The sequence below is a fragment of the Chanodichthys erythropterus genome, chromosome 14 (genome assembly GCF_024489055.1).
Source record: "Chanodichthys erythropterus isolate Z2021 chromosome 14, ASM2448905v1, whole genome shotgun sequence".
Classification (NCBI taxonomy): domain Eukaryota; kingdom Metazoa; phylum Chordata; class Actinopteri; order Cypriniformes; family Xenocyprididae; genus Chanodichthys; species Chanodichthys erythropterus.
The window spans coordinates 4,736,528-4,744,874 of record NC_090234.1 but is presented as its reverse complement, the minus strand read 5'-3'; the positions used below and the strand labels follow the sequence as shown (position 1 = coordinate 4,744,874).

The 8,347-nt window shown below is 35.4% G+C and overlaps 1 long non-coding RNA gene across 1 annotated transcript; it reads left to right on the top strand.

Annotated features, from left to right (window-relative positions):
- Positions 1-1,642: 1,642 nt before the first annotated feature.
- Positions 1,643-5,981, top strand: LOC137036448 (uncharacterized). Its single transcript, XR_010897197.1, has 4 exons — positions 1,643-1,828; positions 2,732-2,818; positions 2,930-3,063; positions 5,252-5,981. It is a non-coding gene; the product is annotated as an uncharacterized lncRNA (long non-coding RNA).
- Positions 5,982-8,347: the final 2,366 nt, after the last annotated feature.

Sequence of the window (8,347 nt, the reverse complement as noted above, 5' to 3'; positions counted from 1 at the left end):
ACACACTCAAAAGTATGTACTTTTTCTTTACAAAAATAGTAAATGCTTTTAGGACGTAGTATAAGTAGGCGAATTGGGACGCAGCTTAGGAGTATGACCGCAAAGATGGCGGCCGCAAATCTCAGCGCACAGTAGTTCTGACGACTGTTGAAACGGCTAACAGCACCACATATCCCAGACATATTGTAAATTTGTTGTGAACCTTCTGAGAGCGTTTTGTTGGCCTTCCTCTGGTAGTTGTAGCTGCTGTCACGATAGACTTAAACAGAGCGCGCAGCTGTGACCGGACACAAATATGGCGGCGGGCATAGCGGAAGTGACGTCTTTGAAACCCATGGATAGTGTGCCCCAGAGCCCTGGGCTGCGTTCCAGTTCGGTTTTTAAATGCCCTTCCCTCGCTAACTTCACTCGGTCTCGTTGACTCGGATGTACGTCATTGCTTACGTTGCACGAGTGCCCACTTCTGGCGGAACCTTTGTATGGGCTGAACTCCCTTGTCAAAAAATCCTATTGGAATTTCATTTTATCTTTTAGGATCTTATTGGATTCTTGAAATCCTATTGGACATTCTGATATATTTTAATGGAATTTTACTTTGTCCTGTAGGATCTTATTGGATTCTTGAAATCCTATTGGTCATTCTGAAAAATTTTAATGGAATTTCACTTCGTCTTGTAGGATCTTATTGGATTCTCATAATCCCATTGAACATTCAGATTTATTTTAATGGAATTTCACTTTGTCCTTTAGAATCTTAGAATCTTATTGGACATTGTGATTTTATTTAATGGAATTCTACTTTGTCCTGTGACATTTATTTTAATGCTATTTATTAATTAGGCTAATTAATTATTTTAGAGTAACTTTACTTTTCTAGAGTAACATTGTGTGTTTGTGATTTATGAGGACAATTCATATGAATACACACCACACTAGAGGGACATTTTGTATTATGAGGACAGGGCCGGTGTCCTCATAATTCAGACAAAGTAGAAGTGCAAAATCAAAATTTCTGCTCATGTCCCCATAGTTCACAATTACCTGATTTTGTGTATACACTGTGTGCAGAATTATTTGGCAATTTGATTTTCTGATCATATTTTTTTTCCAAGCACATTTTGCCAATTCCAATCCAAATCAATCTTAACAACCACTATTCCTATTGTGTTTAATCATTTATAAGTGATATATAATTGTTCATGAAGGCTGGAAATGAAAAATGCCTTAAATTCAGGTGTGCAGAATTATTAGGCAGGTTTTCTTTTACAGGCAAAATGAGCAAAAACGGTCATGACCATGGGACAGCAAAATTCTCATTGGGTCACTTATAAATGATTAAAAACAATATTAATAGTAGGCTAGTTATTAAGATTGATGTGGATTGGAATTGGTAAAATGTGCTTGGAAATATGATCAGAAAATCAAATTGACTAATATTTCTGCACACAAGCTGTGTATTGAGACAGCGCCCTCGTAGGTGGTTCTGTGGTACTGCACCCCCTCCCCTCTTGTTTGGAATCGAGGCATTTGATTGGCTGACAGCCGGGAGTCCTCATAATCTCTGGTTTTGTCAAACTTGTGTATTAATTTAAATGTTAATACAGTTTTCTAATTATCAAAAATATATTTTTATATAATTTATCAATCATAAATTAAATATATAACGCAGAGTGATTGTGCAGTGATGAAGGTCATTTGAAAGTTGTTATCAGTCAGTTTAAGTAACGTTAGTGATACGTCACAATCATTTCCTGTTGGACCAAATGGAAACACTAGCTGAGAAGACATCTATGATTTGGACCTTTTTGAAGTAACTATTATACGAAAGGTAAGTTATACTAATGTTTATTCGTCAGTTTAACTGCATGTTCAGTTTGTTCATGTTTTGTAGTCTCCTCGCTGATTACAGTCAGAAAGCAGCTAGCGCGCGATTCTAACGGTCCGTTAGCACCATTAGCATCGCGCTAGCTGCTTTCTGACAGTTATTGTCATTCTGTTAACAGATTGTCAGGATCAGCGATGCTTGTCAGTAGTTAGTTTTAAACTTGTTTTCTGTCAGCAATGTATAATTGTAACTGTAACATAAAATTGTCTAGCAAGTAGCCGTCATAATATTGCATTGTCATGACTACAATCTGTGAAAGGGAGGGGTTTCCCATTCCCACCCAGTAGGCTACAGTGTCCTGACATGCTGCCCTTATGAAGAAATACTGTAGTAAACTATATTATTTGTAGGATACTGTAGCATAATATATCATTTAATAAATTACAACATACTGTAGTATTAACTATAATGAACTGATAAACTGTAATATATTGTAGTATACCTTAGTTTTTACTACAGTAAACTGTGGTGTATTGAACCCTATAGTTGTAAAAACTTAGTACAGTATTGGGTAAAGTAATTTGCTTATATTACTATAGTAGATTTACTAAATCATCTATAGAATTACCACAACAAATTCATTCAGGTTACTGTAGTAACTTTACCATATGGTTAAATAACACTAGAGTATTTACTAAAAATTACTATATTATTTTTTTCGTGTGGGTTCTGTTAAATATTACTACAGTTTAGCTTGGTTTAAAGAGATTAAGAAACCTAAAGAGTTCAAGATGTGTTCTTGTTAACTTATTAATACACAAATTGTCAGTCTTAACATTTATACTGAAAACAAACATGCTGAATAATGGCAAATTTAAACTTATTGATGTTTTTTTTATATGACAGCAGACATGAAAAATAATGTCTGAAAGCCCTAGCCACTGGAGGATACAGATATCACTTCAGAAGAGAGATGCATCAATGCTTTTAAAGGTTAGTTAAATGGTTTGATAGGTGTACGTTAAAGTGAAATTAATTTGTTTAATAAAGCTGTCTCAGGTTGATTGTTATTTACAGTGATGATTTTTCTTCTCTGTTGTGTAGGGAGAGGTGTTCAGCTGTACTGAGTTTGATAAGGGGGATTTTCTGCTGAGGAGGCTCAAGCAGTGAAGAATATATCATCATGACGCCCTCAAAGTAGTCACGTTTCAGTTTCATTACAATGGAAAACTCCTCTGGTATGTAAAAGTGTTTAATGTGTATGTAAGATTGTAATTATGAGCCTGTTTACACATGATGTGTTTTGGTTGATCTGATCACTGGGAGCTGGGAGACACATTGCCATTTGCACCTGGTGTTTTAATCCCTCTCTTTTGTTCATTTTCATCCACTTCTGTCCTGATTTTGTCATAGTTCAATTAATGCTGGACAGTTTGAGCAAAAATCTGTATCATTTTTTTGTCTTTTTTTAAAGATTCTCGCGGTTTCAAGGTATATATAATATATATATTATACACACACTCCCACGGCATTAACCTGTTGTCTGGACAGGGTTGTGTTCTTTTCTCAGCCGCGATGATATGTAATACTGAAAGTTGTTAATCAAGATTTGATGGATGAACTCGTGGCTCAGTTGGACTTGTCGTGTCAAATGTGAAGACTTTTCAGTTTTATTGGCGTCAACCAGGGGCGGTTTCTTCATTAGGGTGACGCACCACCAAAGTGAGAAAGGGACAGATTTTTCAATCACATTCAACCACAGAGTTACGCTAGCTGTCACTGCTAGGCTGTTTGTTCTGCCTCTGGATATAGTCCAATCAGCGTCGAGTCACGCTCTGTGGAGTACCGCCTCTTTTGGGGCGATTTCAGTCTGGCCGAGATTTGCCCCGACTGCTCCCATAGACCTCCATTCAAAGAACTTTTTTTTCGAACTGCAGGCACTGCAATGCAATCTCTATGGGTTTCGAGAGGGCTCGCACTAACGTGCTTTCGTCATCATACGTAACCTGAACTTGTGCAGCGATTGGTGGAAACAAACATACCTCTATTAATTTTTTTTTTTTTAAAGCTGAAGTGACATTTAATAATTTCCTCAGTGCATAATTTACATTTCAAAGACATATTCTCCATCTGTAAATGTTAGAAAGTTGAGAAAATATTTCCATTTTGCAGTCAGGTGAGGACGAGCCTTCAGCAAGCACAAACTTCTGTGAACGTGCGCCGCCGCGCGCATGCGCGCCAAAGAGACGGAGTTCAATCTGAGTAAAATACATTTTGCTAAAAATATTTGTTGAAAATTTATTTTTGTTTGCGAACATAATTATGCCATATGTAGAATTTCGAACCAACAACTAAGTGTATTTGTATGATAGCAGTAACTGTGTAGTGACTGTTGTAGGGTAATCAAAATAATAATAATAATGATTAGTCTGTTCTTTTGTTTTTATTTATTTTCATTTTTAGTTTAGTGTATTTAACTTCTGCTTTAAAAAGCATTTTGTTTTTAGATTGTAAAGTTACAATTTTAGAATATAGCCTGACCCTTTTTTTGCACATAATATAGCATATCTTGTTTTTATAGCCTTCAATATGAACATTGTCTCTAGGACAATATTGGGCAGGACGTGAAATAATTTTTTAAAAATTAAATACAGATTTTTTTTTTTTAGATCCCCGCCCTATGGCATGCTCTAAATACTGAATTTTCCATGTTTTAGATAAGCAGTAATGATACATTATGATGTCACTTGTTAAATGATTATTTAACAATTAGCCTATTCATTTCTGCATTTGTAATTTTTTTTTTTGCGCCCCTCCCAAAAAATGTTTGCACCAGCCGCCACTGGTGTCAACATCTTTGCTATTACTTTGGTCATTTCGACCACATGAACTGAACATCTACACTATGAAAACAATCCGAATGCATTTTCAACTACCTCTGGAAGTGATTGAAAGTGGACAAGCTCAAAACCTTTTAGATCTCGTTTACGCCTTTATTTAGCATTGTGCACTGACGATTGACTAAAACTAGCTCATTACCACTTGTATAGCGTAGTATGTCATGGCATTGTGTACTACGATGTTAGACTGACCGGTCGGTTACTAGTCTGAGCCGATTCCAGTCCTTGGCTGGTCGATCGGTGCATCTCTAATTTTTTCTGGCGCTAGCAACCAGGGATGCATTGCAAACTATTTTCCTCTGTACAGTTTAAATGCATGACTAACTACAGCATGTACAGGAATTCTAATGTATAAAACTTATTTAAAAAAAAATACTGAATATAGATTAAATCTATGTAATAGAAAACAAGAACTAGTTTTAGGCTCAGCCTTGAGGAGTTTTTTTGTACATAGATGGCAAATACCATTTCTCAATAATTGTAATGTTTTGTAAACTTGCGTTCTGTTTATTTCTCTCTCTTACAGGCTACATCAAAAATAAATTCAATGTTGAAGCAAATATAATTATCCGTCTCCTTGTGCAGACAAATGCAAGTTGGCAAAAAGGCACCACAGTGACTTTGTCAGTGTGTGTAAACCAGACTGATTTCTGGAACATTGTATTTCACAGTTACTGCTTTATAGTTAATTGTTTTTTTGTTGTTGTTGTTGTTGTTTTTTGTCTGTAATGAAGCCTCTCATGAATATAATCTAGAAAGAGTAAAAAGGGTAATAAATTCAATATAATTCAAGTAATGAAAGAAGAGTAAATTAAATAAAATACTAATGAAAATAAAACATGCATTTGTTGATTTGTCTTTTATTTCAAATCACGTCTGACATTTATAATGTGACTGCAGGTTATGCAACATGTATTGAACAATGATACGTGTCTACATCAAGGTGAGTTTAAGTAAACTGTAAAACACAATCAAAAACTACCATTGGTTAGTTAAGGATACAGTGGAAAAGTGCAACTTTAGAATTCTGTAAAGATTCTTTAAGATTAAAAATAAATAAATACAAATTCACATATAGTCCTGAATAGGGACCCAATTGGATCCCATTAAAATCCTGTAGAAATTATCCTACAGGATATTTATTTATTGTCTTATAAGACAATTCTCACAGAATCCTATAAGAATCTTTTAGGACAAGACATAAATATCCTATAAGACAGTTCCTAACAGAATCCTATAGGAATGGTTCCAAAATATGATAGAAATTCTAATAGAAATCCTGTACAGATTTCTTATTGGAATCCTTTAGGATTTTTTGACAAGGGCTGGAACGTCCTAAGCCCTTGATCACTTGGAATCTGCAATGGAGCTGATTTATTATTTATTTTTTCCCCTTACAAAATTGTTTAATACAGCATTCTATATGTATATATGTGTGTTTTAAATGTTTAAAAAACAATTAATATATCATAGAGTTGTTTGTGGTGGGGTAAATTAAACGCGATATGCGGTGACGTCACAATCGTGTTGCATTGTGGGTTATGGAGCTGCCTGAAGTGTACATATGAAGTAGACTCGCTCCCTCGGTCAAAATCGAGGGAGCGAGGGTCTGTCCATATAAACTTCCCTCGTCCACTTCACGAAGTGGAACGCACTGCAAAATGGCGGCAGGGATTCCCCCGAGGGGAAGTGTTTAGGGAAGTTCGCGAGTGCGTGTTTAAAACCGAACTGGAACGCAGCCATAGAGAGACAGAGTTGTGACAACGGAAGTTCAAAACGCTTGATCGTCACGTGATTCGTGTAGCCTTCAGATAGTTCCAGGAAGTGCTTCGGCGGCAATTCAAATGATAGGGTTAGAGAGACAGAACCGTGATTTTTGTTAATTTGTAGTCAATAAATGCATCGGTTTACAATATTTATGTAATACACCGACATGTGAATGTAGCATGTGTTTGTAGTTACAGCAATGTTGTTTTTAAAAGATAAAAACCTGCTAATATTTGAGGATTAGTGTTGTCAACCAGCGTTGCCTGCCTTGTTAACATATTTCTGGCTAACATTACCTTGTTTAAAGACCGCGTTGCAGTGGGGATGATCCAGTCACTCAGAGAAAGCAGTATGAATGCATGGTTTCCCCACTGACACGGAAAGGAGAAAGTTATGTTCTAGTCAGCAGGAGCAATCTAAATAGAACTAAAGATTGTGCGCCAAGTTGTGTGTTAAACATATACGGGTGTATCTGCCTTTTTTCACAAAAAACAACACTGGGAACTTTTATGTTTATTAAAGGTTTATTAAAAATAAGGAGCAAGGAAAAGCTTGCAAAATCCAAGGAGCAGAGACTGGTGGTGAGGGTACAGCATCATTGCATGGAGTCTTCAGGATCTGAATCCCCTTTGTGCTTGTATTGAAAACAAGATAAAAGGAAACAAAATTGAGAAATTAAATACAGTAGTAGTATATAATATACAGTTTTGGTATTTAGTATGATTTCCCATTTAGCCTAGTGTAATATATATATTTATTTATTTATTATATTTATTTATTTATTTGCTGCTTTTAAGCATTGTTTTTTTTAATCTCACTTATAAACTTCCCTCTCCCCATCAATCCAAAAATAGACACATAATAGACAGACAACAGAATCACAATACATTCTCGAATATAAATTCTAAAATAAGGATTTTATTTTCTTTATTACCAGGTGAAAAAAATACTATAGTAATTTATAGTAAATACTGTAGTGTTTTTGAACCATACTATAGTAAAGTACTTGAATTAATTTGTTGTGGTAATTCTATAGTTGCTGTGATAATAGAACAACTATAGTAATATAAACAAATTAAGTTACCCAATACTGTACTAAGTTTTCTACAACTTGAGGGTATATTATACTACAATAAAAAACTACAGTAAAACAGTACTGCAGTAAAAAACTAAAGTATACTACAGTATTTATTACAGTTTATCAGTTCACTATATTGCAGTATGCTGTAGCATTCATTAACAACGTGTTGTAAATACTATAATATAGTATACTACAATTTACTATAGTATGGTTCAAAAACACTATACTATTTACTATAGTATTTTTTCACCTGGGTTGTACATTTAATATGGAATAAGGATATTCTCATTTTACCACTTTCACCCACCACAAGCCCCAAAGTTATATTTAACCCCGTTTAGAAGCCTTTTTCTCTAATTACACAACGATGAATAAATTGTTTTAATCTATTATCTAATCTACTATCCCCTGGAACTATTTATTTAGTGAGCAATATCAGCTAGCATGCTTTAATACACAAGTTAATTTGATTCAGATGTACTGATACTATAAAATCTTATAATTTAAACGGCTTACCTTTTAAAAGTACATCACAAACGGTCTGTTCTGCTGTAACTCTACGGCGCGGCTGCTACTTCCGGGAACTATTGAGAGGCTCCACGAGCCGCCATTGCTGTAAAAAAAACGTTCCATTGGAGTCTATGGAGTTGTCGCAACTCTCTCTCTCTATGGCTCTGGTGTGCCCCAGGGATGACGCGTTTTTGTAGGCCAACCAGGAAGTTAGCGGCGCACGGGTTCCCTCGGATGAAAGCCTATTCATTTTTCCCATAGACT